Source organism: Cydia fagiglandana, chromosome 1 (genome assembly GCF_963556715.1).
Source record: "Cydia fagiglandana chromosome 1, ilCydFagi1.1, whole genome shotgun sequence".
Lineage (NCBI taxonomy): Eukaryota > Metazoa > Arthropoda > Insecta > Lepidoptera > Tortricidae > Cydia > Cydia fagiglandana.
The window spans coordinates 1580343-1593107 of NC_085932.1; the positions used below are offsets into that span (position 1 = coordinate 1580343).

The window sequence follows — 12765 nt, forward strand, 5'->3', positions numbered from 1 at the left end:
TCTTTGAACACTTTTAGGGACTCATAAAGTCATATATAAATGTACCACCGTGAGACATTTTAATGACTGAGTCGTAACGAGTATTATAAGGCTCGAATCTGTTTAAAAAGAGTTACGTTACGCATACAAAAAAAACTCGGTAAAGAAACGTCTTACGACTAAAGAGATTTAAAGACTATTGAACCTAGTCTTAATTAGAAACATACCACCAGAGCCGTATCCTCCGCTTCGGGCGCTCCCGCCACCCCACCCGCCCGAACCGAAGCCTCCACTCCTCGCGCTACCACCAGACCCGCCCCAGCCACCAGAGCTAAAGCCGCCGCTGGATCTGCCGAGTCCTGAACACCAAACAGTAAGTACGTATGTATAATAGTGTTGAAAACGAACATACGACGACCTGTACAGGGTGATAATCACCAGCTATACTATAATTTTTAGGGACCGATTACGAAATTGCGAAAAAAAATTTGGCTGGAATGTATGAAACAGCCAAATTTTTTAAGCGATTTCGGCAGTCTCGTAGTATAAATTGTTCAGCCTACAAATACCTACAGGTTTAGTATGGCTGGTGATAAAAATTTCCACCCACACCCACTAGGGCGGCGACAGTCCTGCACGCAGCAAATAAGCTTTCAAATTCAAAAGCTTCTAATATCATAATATAGTAGCGTCAGCTGCGTGTCTAAAATGAAACAGAAATGCAAATAAATCCGTTTGTTTGTATATATTTAAATGCTCAGTCACGATATAACGGCTAAACATAACTGCTTATTGTTTAGCATACAAAGAGGTAGTTTAGTTTAATACCTGGAGTAGGATTATTATGAGGGAGTGAAGTATATTATGAGGGAGTAACTTAGTATGGAATAATATTAATATCAATAAATTGCTCTGATAAATAGATTAAGATAATATGTAGGTACCTAATTACTATTCATAAGTGCTTGTTACAAGGCCTAGATGAATAAAGTATATTTTTGAATTGAAGTACGAAATACTTTAAGGGTAAGGTAGAGAGGGGAGGAGGTACTACCTTCCAACTTCTACACAGACGAGGTCACGGGTGGTAGCCAGTGATTCAATAAAAATTATACATAAACGTCACTTTAAACTTGCATTACATTGTAATGTTTTCATTATAAGGTAAAGGGCCCCCGTTTCGGCAGGTTAAGGCTCTTGAGAGTGAGTTGAGAGTTTGTGTATTTTTTTTAATATTACTAAGCATATCAATACCTTGAAAGCTTTTAAATATGTTATATTAGTTCTTTGTTAATAATTTAATGTATAAACTGTAGGGTTTTAGTTGAAACTTTTTTTTATATGTATTTTTTCGTGAACCTCTTATTTGGCTCCCATTTCGTGATACAAATTTAGGTCAGCTCCTAAATTCGTGAATTCGTGTCCCCTGTTTCGGCATACAGTTTTCTTAGAGTAATTGGTGATAAATTGATAATTTGCTGATAATCATTTTAAATATTTAACGGTCTTACCTACTTACGAATAATTGTAAGGTCAAATAAAAAAAATAAAAATAAAAAATGTTAAATTGAGAGCTAGCTTAATTTTTTTTTCACTCGTCGACTTTAATGGTTGAATTAAGACTTAGGAAAACCATATGGGTACTTTAATACTTGATTAAAAGTCAAACTATTTAATTTAAATAAAAAATAAAATTAAAAAAATAAAAAATAATTAAAAATAATAATTATTTACAAAAAATAATTTACTATCTTATACGTTAAAAATAAACATACCTACACAAAAATAAATCAAATTTCAATAATAAATAAAATTGTGCTAGTAGTTAATATGAGAATATACGTGGAACATACCTTAAAAATTTTAACTCGGGTCACATTCAAACTCGTTTTATGAGAATTCTAGTGAAAAAAACATATACCGAATTTCGCTCATACGAAACTTCATGAAATACATTAATTGTTTTCTAATTTATTTTTTTAATTATTTTTGTTGTTATATTTAAAAACAAGCACTCAAAATGTATCTAGAAAATCCTTGATTCGTTAGTGGCACGAAATAGGAGACACACGTAAGATAAAATGACCGCTATTTCGTGAGTCGATTTATTGCAATTTTAAGTTATTTCTATGCATATATTCAATCTTTTTTTCTTATCAAATCAATTACTAAGGAACCCACAGAAACACTCCCAAAAACTTTTATTCGAATGGGTTTAGCTTTTCCTTCCTATAAGCTTAACAAGTGAGAGCGCGCACCTTACGCCTAAAAAAAGTGCACGCATACAACACAGCTATTCGCGGCCGTCTAACAGTTTCGACCGTCGTATTAGTTACTTAGTTTAATCACTAAAATATTGGTTATCATTTTATTGAAGAGATTAAATAATACAGATTTTTTTCATATGTATAATTTGAATAAAAGATATTTGAATTCCTTATTATTTGCGCCAGAAAAAAAACTAACGAAATAACGTACTAACACGAACTTGGGGCCGTTTACCTTAGGTCTGATCTGGATACGAGGTCAGAAGATTTCGCAATTATTAGATATCAAGAAAAAATTGGAATTGCCAATATACTGCCTTCAGAGTTCAAATCTTCAAGAAAAGAGCATACCATACAACATACAACGTACTTACAACTTCTCTGGTGTTGCGGGCGTCTATGAGTGACGGTTATCGCTTACCATAAGATTCGTCTGCAGGTTTGTCTCCTATATCATAAAAAATATAGGTCCTATATTGAGATATAGGAAAGGCGAGGGTCTTTGTACAGGGTTCTCCCATTTTATTTTTAGCGATGATTTCGGCTCTTTCACTTTTATTTCGCGGGCCGTTCGTAGTCTGTAGACCCCAGTTTGGATAACAATACATACCACCAGATCCACCCCAGCCGCCGCTCCCACCACCGAAAGCAGAGCGAGCGACGCCGACCGACGGCAGACCACCGAAATCCCCGCCGAAGCTACCGCCGCCGAAGCCGCCGCTGAAACCGCTGCTACCGTAGCCACCTCCGCTCTGCCATCCACTCCCACCTAATTAAAATGGAAGCATTATATCCTCAGGCACCAAAGAAAGGTAAATAGACAACAATATTCACCAGTTGCATATCGAGGATGAAGAAATACTTTGGAAAACCTAATTAAGAAATAATAATAACCTAATTGTTTGTTGACCAATAAATTTATTCACTTATAAGACACCGTTTTTTCGGTTGGAAGGTCAGATAGCAGTCACTTTTGCAAAAAAAATAGTGACCAAAGGTAGATGTCTACAACAGGATCGCATCGCACGCATCGGACGCATCGCACGCGACGGATCAGTGGACGAACTTGTGTGACTTTGTCGGCGGCCGATCGTAAGATCAGGCATATCGTGAAATTCCTAGGCATATCGTGAAACGTGAAAATCTACGCGGGGCACCTATTTCTGGGCAGTTTGTCCTTCAGGCATCTGAAGCAACCTAACAAACCTATCCTACCTATATATTGATGTAATGTGACTACCGTCAAAACATTACACAGGAATATTACGATCTGCCTGATCTTACGATCGGCCGCCGACATACAAAGAATACTAAAATCCGCTGCGTGCGATGCGGCCCTGTGGACGTACTCGTATACCAAGGTACGCATATAATAAGAATAAAATTAAGGTCATGAAAGTTACCTGGAGACCTCTTTTCGCGCTGCGATGGCGCGGCGGCGGCCAGACCAATGGCGACGAAGAGGACTATCGTTTTCAGCTGAAGACGAGAAGCAACTTGGTATTAAAATTAAGATATTTAATCAACTGACGTTGCGTAACATATTAAAACAATATTTTGTCTAAGGGATATTATGTTACTGTGAAAGCCACAAGTGCGATAAAACCTAAGATTTATTTAAAGTAGATCGTGGTGTATGGTTTATCCGATAAATCCTTTTATAAAAATAAAACGGTGACTGAAGAAAAATATGCACAGGATTCTAATTATCCTAAACAAGCAAAGAAGAAAGGTTAAGTTCTTTTATAATGACTAAAGGGTGGCTTATTTATTTAAATGAAGGCGGTGCGGTGAAAATTTATGCAACAAGGAAGTTACTGGCCTTTCTTGCTTATGGCAGATATTTATGACGAGATATTTTAAATGTGACTTTGGAAATTTTTAACGTTGTTAGAGGCTTCATGTTTTGATTTTTCTAGTTTTTTTTCTGGAAATGCCTATAGAGTATTACATCTGCGCAGATATACTCGTCAAATTCGGTGTACTCGACTGCGATCGCCAACCCGCCTGCCAAGCGTGGCGATTATGGATTTCACCCCCATCATGCAAGGGGGAGGCCTACTCGTATGTTCAGCAGTGGACGTCTTATGGCTGAGATGATGATGATGATCAGATATACTCGTAATTTGTGGCCAACGCAAAGTTTGCACGCCAAGTGATGTCTCATCAAGTATGGCACGGCCATACATCGTTAATTGATAGTACTATCAGGTCAGTAAAACATAGCTTAGAAGTATTTATGTACCTACTTTAAGTAAATAAAATACTCGTACATGCCTTTTTTAACTTCGCTAACGCTCGGTCAACAAATAAACACATAAATATAAATGTCTTGTTTGTTGTTATGTTTTAACTACATGGTTGTATATTTAGATATTCCATCATTATTTTTTTCTTTCAGTACAAACAGTATTTCTTGTATTTGGATTTAGTTATTGCAGAGTATTACCATATAAAATTAAATTACATTAGTATAAGCATTAAATATTAGTAATTTTTAAACATAAACATTATTTTTAACAAACGCGAGAACCTCAAAAAATGGTCTCACTAAACTGCAAAACGTAATTCAAGACCAAAAAAAGTAAGAAATGTTGCCACTTTTTTACTAGCGCGTCTTGTAGGTATTTATGTAAAAATAAGTAAATAAAAGTACTTTTTTCAATCGTAGGAGTAAAATTACTGATAAATAAATTATCTTAGCGTGATTATTTATCAAAAGGAATTTACTATTTTACAAACAAATTATTGCAGTGGCAACATTGTCTTACTTTTTTTGGTCTGGAATTACGTTTTGCAGTATAGACGAAAACATGTGCATCGGGGCTCGTACAAGTCTCTCCCTGTACCTAAATATGTGTAATATTTAGCATGATTAAACGCTAGTTTTAACAATATACACAATAAAATAAAATAAACCACATAACACACAAACTGACTTACCGTCATATTAGAACTGCACTGTGACTACCGAACCATGGTCCTCCTTTATATAGATCACATTCCTGTTCGTTACTTTTTGTGGATGGGTCGGCAACATATGAACAATAGCTACTCATAAGGCACCATGTCACGCTAAAACCATTACACTGATTTAGGCCGAGAACAGATCGCTAGCGCATTAGACAAAGCATATCCATGAACTTTAAACAAAACAATTTTAAACAAACTGCCACCGAGTGAAACACTACATTTTTCAAAAAAAAATCACAAAATACTGACATATTTTACAAATTATTTACGAATGAACGTGCCTACCTAAGTAATTAAATATACTGTATCATCCAAAATCATCACTTAAAAGTCCATTCTACCAGCAACAGTATAAGAAAACAACTCAAAATTTGCCAATCTAGAGGATAAATTGCAACTTAGTTACCTATCTGTTTTTGAAGACTAAAATAAGCCTTTATGAGCTGGTGTGGTACAAAAGTCTTTTCCGTATACTACTCACAATTTTAACTACAACGTACGATCTTAACCTAAAGCAATCTTTCAGACCAACTCTTTCATAATGCGACATCTATGTAATGTCATCTACAAATCCCACTAAATCGTCTCGCGAAGGTCAAAAAGCGTACGCGTATAGTCATCTGTTGCGATATTCGTCGTTTTGGATGCGCAAGAGCAACACTCACGGAAGCGGATTTTTAACAAGCCTTTGATATCTTATTGTCATATTTAAAGTGGTTAATTATGGGATTACCCCTTATTAGTGTAGGGTGACACGTGATGCTAACATGCCAATTCGAACGTACACTGATATCAGAATGATATTTGAATATGAATGTAACCATACATAAGACCTGACATAAATTAAGTATCCACTTTTCTATAAAATATATGTGGGAGCTTGGGTATAGTTGGGACACCGACCGTATGTCTGCGAGCGGTACTACAAATTTTCACATTAAAGGAAAAATCACTTCTTCTGGCAAGACTCGAACTTGCGACATTTTAGAACATCGGTCCAATCGCTCTTAACCAATGAGCTACGTTACGGAAGTTTACTAATAGTCTGCAAATATTTCCTATTTGAAGCGTGCAAATTTATATTTCTTTCCTTTTATGTTGCCGTAGGCGGTGAATTTTGAGTTTTCCTTTATTATATTTGTGAAAATCAGAATGTAAGTTTCTATTGGCCTATATATCGTGTTAAAATGGGAGTGTACCATTGATTGACAATTTCAAAGGTGTAGGTACGCTATGTGAAGTCCCCATTCTGCATTGGGCTAGCGTGGGGACTATAACCCAAGCCCTCTCGCGCATAAGCGCTGTGCCCAGCAGTGGGACGTATATGGACCGAGATTATTGTTATTTTGTATTTGTTAATATGACCAACTTAAGATGCAATTTACAATTTAAATCGATTTATAATTGATTCCCCACTTAAAGGCAATCACCGCATGCATATTCATTTTTAAACATTGACTTAACATAATTGCATTAGAAAAGCACTTAGAAATTATAAAATGTATAATATGCCTACAATGATAATTACCTATTGTATCTGAGTAAATACATGGGGTTCTTCAAAAAGCGGGTATTTAGGGTTCTCAGGGGTTGGCAACGCTTATGTTGCTTATGTCCATGGGCGACGATGACTGCTTGCCATCAGGCTGCTCGTCTGATGCTCGTTTGCTAAATATCACAAAAAATTGCCTGTGTTTTACGGACAGACATGACATTAAAATAAAAAAAAACCGGACAAGTACGATTCATACTTGCCCACCGACGCCGTACAAATTTCACTTATTTTCTATTTATTTTTTTACATATTTATAGTTTTGAGGATTTTGTAGTAGGTAGACCCTGTAGGCACTTGTAGTGTAAGACGATCACAGTTCTAGGTCACCGGAAAGTACCCTATACATTTTGATTTCCTTGCGAGTGTCGAATTTTTATTATAATTAGTTGATTCTGTTGATTGTTGACAGGAAAGCACAGTCGACGTTAAAAACTTGTATTAAAAACACACACAGCACAAGTGCAGGCACAGTATTCTGAGCCTGCACCAACTAGATCTTTCGGTTTAGCCCATGGTTGACTGGTAGAGAATGCCTTCTGGCATTAAGTCCGCCATTTGTACTCTTCATTTATTGTGCAATAAAGTTTAAATAAATAAATAAAAACTAAATTATTGACAAAAAACTTATTACCTATTTGAATGTTAAACTCAAATTTTATGTAATTTTAGAATGTCGTTTTAAAATGTACGTTGATTGTATGGCGGCGGCTAGGTTCAGGTTACTCTTAAGTGGAAGATGTCGCGGGCAAAGTTGGTGTATATACGATAAAGGAAACGGCCTGTTAAGCAATTGGCGGGATAGTGCATAGTTCGCGCGATCGGCAATTTATCAATTTGGCGACATCTTTGTCCCTTTTGTAATATTTAGCCGGTTGCTATTTAGATTACCTACTGCCAGCGACGGAATATATATATATATAAAAGAAGCTCTTAGTATATTTTGATTTCCGGAAGCGGTGGCTGAACACTTATCTGGTACCAATGACTAACTGCCGTATTTGAACTTCAAGATATTCACAAGAGACGACACGTACTAGATCCATTCTAGATACGTTATAGTTTAGATATCAGGTAGTTCTCTTTTGCAGCGCAATTTGAGCAACCAATGTCACGTTTACGTTAGATAGAGAACTTTTAGATGTGAATTGGATCTCTAAGTCATATTCTGTGGAAATCGTTCAAGAGTATCTCCAGAATCGCGCAAATGTCAAATTTGACAGGTTAGATCTTAAACATATCGTTATCGTATCTTGGTGATGTCTAAAAGATATCTAATAGATGTCAATTTCAAAATCCGGATCGGGACATAAGTTGGTGGTACTAGTGCTCGACGCGGTCCCAGTACATGTACTGAAACTTAAGTCATTGTCAATAGAGGTGACAGCAGGGTGTCATCTATTGGGCATTAGCATGTCGAGTACTAGTACCACCTTATCCCTTCTCCATAAATATACCCCGCCCGCAGCTATAAATATTAACCAACACACAATGTCCCGCTTTAAAAAAAAAGTTGTGATTAGTAATTAAAAGTTTTGATTGGCTAAAATAAAATTCTAAATATATTATGTCAAACACTTTGTTCGGCAGTACATACAATATTTGGCGTTGTCAAACTTAAGGTGTACTTTCCACAAATATGTTCCGATCTCTATGATCAATGATCATCCTGCCTGCGTAAATACCTTTGACGTGTTGTGCTTTCTCATATTTTTACCTCGTTATATGTTCCGGATTTATTGAAAAGTCGCTGCTCTTATATTTATGACAAATTGCATGTTCTTATGTTATTGACCATCGGCTCGATTCGGGAAATGAATTAGAGACTTACTAGATATGAAATAGTAAAGATATGTGACGTTCCACTGCAAAAGATACCTTATGGCGGCTGATGCCGCGATTCTGGAAATGAATTAGAGATTAACTAGATATGAAATAGTGAAGATATGTGACGTTCCAAGGAAAAAGGTACCTTATGGCAGCTGGCACTTACGTCGCATAGCGCCGTAATAATATTGGAGCGGCGTTAATAATAGCGTAAGCGCCAACCGCCATGAGGTACCTTTACCCGTGGGATGCCACAAATCTTTAATATATCGTATCTAGTTAATCTCTAATTCATTTCCAGAATCGCGCCGCATATCTAGTATAACGAATTTATTGAAAAGTTATGTTGCTCCGAAATATTTGAGTACCTCGCCCGCTCCGATATATCTGATGGCGATTGTACAGTTGAGTCACCCGCGGCACAATATACGTGGGGTCAGTTTTGAGCTCTAATCAGACTTTTATGATTAGGTATGTATTCTATTTTGTTGATTACTGGCCGTGCATGACAACTGCAGGTGTTATTCCAAAGCTCGTTCATTTGTTTACTTTCCGTATTGCGTGATAAAATATTATCAATGAATTTATTTTTATTAAACGTTATTATTTAACTTGAACCCGCATATTTATTTTCACCACACCAACTCGTAAAGGCTATCTTTATTATTAAAAAACTGATGAGAAAGTTCCATTTTATTATGGAAATGTTGAGTTGTTTATAAAATCAAAGTTTTGGGTGCAGTTTTAGTTGTTATACAATTTGTTAATACAGACAACCCACGTTTTTATTTTAATCTAATAAAAGCTTCCTATTTATGCTTGATCCACAGAAATTGTGGCGAAAAGTGGTTTTTAAAATCCGACTCGAGAAGACAACATTGCTGCTCGTCGAAATGCTAATCGAAATTTTATAATCTGCCTCTTTATCACTCTTGCGTATTCATGGAATCTATCCCAATTCTATTCAATTCCATGGGAGGAAGATAACGGAAACCCTCAGTTTAATTCCTAAAGAGAGGTCACGGATAAGAACGGAGATAGCCCGACATTGAGCGACCTTGCGTGCACACAAGAGCATGCTTCGGACCACGCGACTCGCGAAATTACATAGGTTCAAAGTACATTCTACTTTTATATGGAAACCAATTAATTTATAATTGATACAAAAACAATTAAATAAAAACAACTTAAAATTACTATTAATCTAAATACAAGTTACAAAAACAAAACACTGAATATAAAAAATGAAAATGCCCTGTGACAATGTTCCGAAGATGCGGGTTGCTTTAAGGGTGACTCACGCTAGTCACGCTGGCCCGGGTCACGACGACAAGCGACACTTCATTTTCTAAGACAGATGACCGGTGATCACGTGATGTTTTCTATAGAAAACCAAGTGCCGGGACCCGGGCCGTTCTAACGTGAGTCATCCTTAAGGAACCGCTGAACTGCGAGACTGATGCGTTGTGCGAGGTATACCTGCCAGCTCTCCGGTCCCCAGTTACATCTATGAGTCTCTGATAGGTGTATTTAATATTGATTTAAACTTTCACGTTTTTAACGAGACTGGAGGGCTATCCAAGATAACTATCGTTGATAGAAAACGCTAATCAAATAAACACAGTAATGTATGGAAACAGTCAGGGAGCCGACCGCGGAACCGCCGAAACTTGACACCCTTCGTCCAAAACTCCTCCTTGGCGAATGTCGCTACACGTTAAGTCTGAAGTACGGAACACTTCCCACAGAAGAATTGAAATTTGCATTGTGTCGAGATTCCAACTTCGCCACCCTCAGGGCGAATCCGGACTTGACGCGGATAAAGTCCGAATAATGGAATTTAAACTTTCATTGAATAATCGGATCGGTCGGTTTTACTCACGTCACGTGTTTAGACGCTACGCGCGACATGTTTCCGATAGTCTTACTTAGGCCTATTCTTTGCCCGACTATAGTCCGAGAAATTTAATTAACTTTCATTTTAATTGTCACTGTGACAAGGTACGAAATTATATGCAAATTAAATTCTTTGACTATACTTACCACTGTTATTTGCGAAATCTACTGCATACATAATAAGGTAAGTAGGTACCTAAGTGTTTTGTTTCTTAAAGAGTGTTTATACTGTTTATAACCATCAACATGTGACGGACATGTGAATGGCTTCGTATTTTAAATTATTGAAATCGAGACATAACAATTGTATTCCAAATATTCATTTAGGATCTTTGCCAATTAACAATGGTATAGCGTGGCCGGACTGACAGGTAAGCATCGCCTTTGCCGGCGTCGCAGTGGAGTTATACCCATACCCAAGTTATGTCTGTTTTCCGTGTTAAATACTTTAGGTATTTGATGACGATTGGTATATTTAGTTTAATAAAAAATGGCTTGAAGAAGTGAAAAAGTTCATCTAAGTATACCCTCACCTCACCTATCACCCATTCCACGCCTAGACGGGGATCGCGACCACCCCGCCATCGCCACGGGCCGGGCAAGGTCCGCACGGTTTCGCTACACGACATGCGCCTGCGATTCCCGCGGCGCGCACGCGGTCTTGTCCAACATCTATATATATCGCGCGAAAGAAATGCTTCGTTACAGTCGCGCGGGAAACGTTAAGTGACCATAAGGAGCTGCTGTCAAGTGTCGGAACTAATCTAGTTATTAATTGTAAGTATTTAATTTATTACCTGTGTTTTGAGTTACGGTGTATAGGACGGATTTTGCATCGCAAATAAGTTAGGTAATTTTTTTTGGCTTTATTTGTTAAGTTAGTTTAACTCATTCTTAGGTTTATTTTAGTTTGTAATTTGTATGTTTAATCAGTTTGTTAATATATATAATCTTGACAATAAATAAATAACTACAGCTTTATAAAATAAGTGACAGTTAATTTTTAGAAAAAATTTAACGTGAAAATAATATTTTTAGTAATTTAGGGTTACGCAAATATTTTCAGATGGTAGGATTTGCGTGGCATGACGAATAATATTATTTCTAAATGTAATAATAATTACGCTCTTTTTAACCGTATCAAAATCGAAATACAAAATCATAATAAACTTTAGAGTTTATTCTGAGTTTGTAGTCAGAGAGTCTGTAGTTTACATTATTACAGAAATTAACGGTAGACGAGATAAAACATGCAGAATACATACCTTCAGTTCAGTTTTGCCAATCTTTAATAGTAAATTATCGATTCGTAAGGTAAATAAGAAATAAATCAAGTGAAAATATATTTTCCAGCTAGTTGGCTAGCTCAGCACACATTTTCCAGCAGGTGCAAAGTTCTCAGTTCTTTTAACTGCCGCTTGGCCTCTTATTTACTTTGCAAAGTGTTGTTTCGACTTCACAACTAGCTTTAACTTTAGTTGAAATAAAATTTAAGTACGTGAACATTTTAGTTATTGTATTGTTGAACTTTTGGCTTCGTATTGTGAGGTTGAGAAAAATTTTAGCAAAAAATAACTACTCTTAAAATATAAATAGTCAAAAAAGTTTAATAAGATATGAAACGATGAGATATACAATTACAGGATTTAAAGCAGCATCACTTTTTAATTGTAGCAGAGCAGGGTTAATAAACTACATATTTACAATAATAGGTACCTACTTACTTTATACATACAAAAAGAGGACAAATTCTATTTTACTGCAAGTATTTATTAAAAAACCCTTTTCGCTCAGGATTCTAATCAGCACTAGCTGTAGAAACCACTTGCCCGCTCGTTGCAAAATCACATAAGAGTATATTGTCGCTATCTTTAATGCGTTAAAGAATTAACAAAAACTATCTAAGGTAAGAAGAAAAAGAAAAACTAGAAAAAAATCTAGGTAAACATTTACATATAACAGTAACTTTATTACCTACCTACACGTTTTGTTTAACCTCTCGCTATCACGTATAAGATGAGGAATATTTTCAGTTTAAGGCCACTGACCTTAATGTATTCAGGAAAATACTGTATATAATGAAAATACTGTATGTAATATTTTCTTTCCTTTCTATGCAAAGAAGCGTGTTTGTCAACTTTGCCGCTCTTTTAGAAGGGGCAGTAATAAATAACATCACGCACAAAAAAGTATGGAGGGATACGAATTTAAAATATAAGGACAAAGATAATGACGATTTCGGGTATATACAAACCTGCAGGACGTATTGTT

At 36.3% G+C, this 12765-nt stretch overlaps 1 long non-coding RNA gene across 1 annotated transcript; it reads right to left on the bottom strand.

The window, feature by feature from the left end:
* Positions 1–268: 268 nt before the first annotated feature.
* On the bottom strand, positions 269–3726 carry LOC134670137 (uncharacterized). The gene is made up of 3 exons (XR_010099020.1): positions 3650–3726; positions 2857–3015; positions 269–338 (listed from the first exon to the last, which is right to left on the bottom strand). It is a non-coding gene; the product is annotated as an uncharacterized LOC134670137 (long non-coding RNA).
* Positions 3727–12765: the final 9039 nt, after the last annotated feature.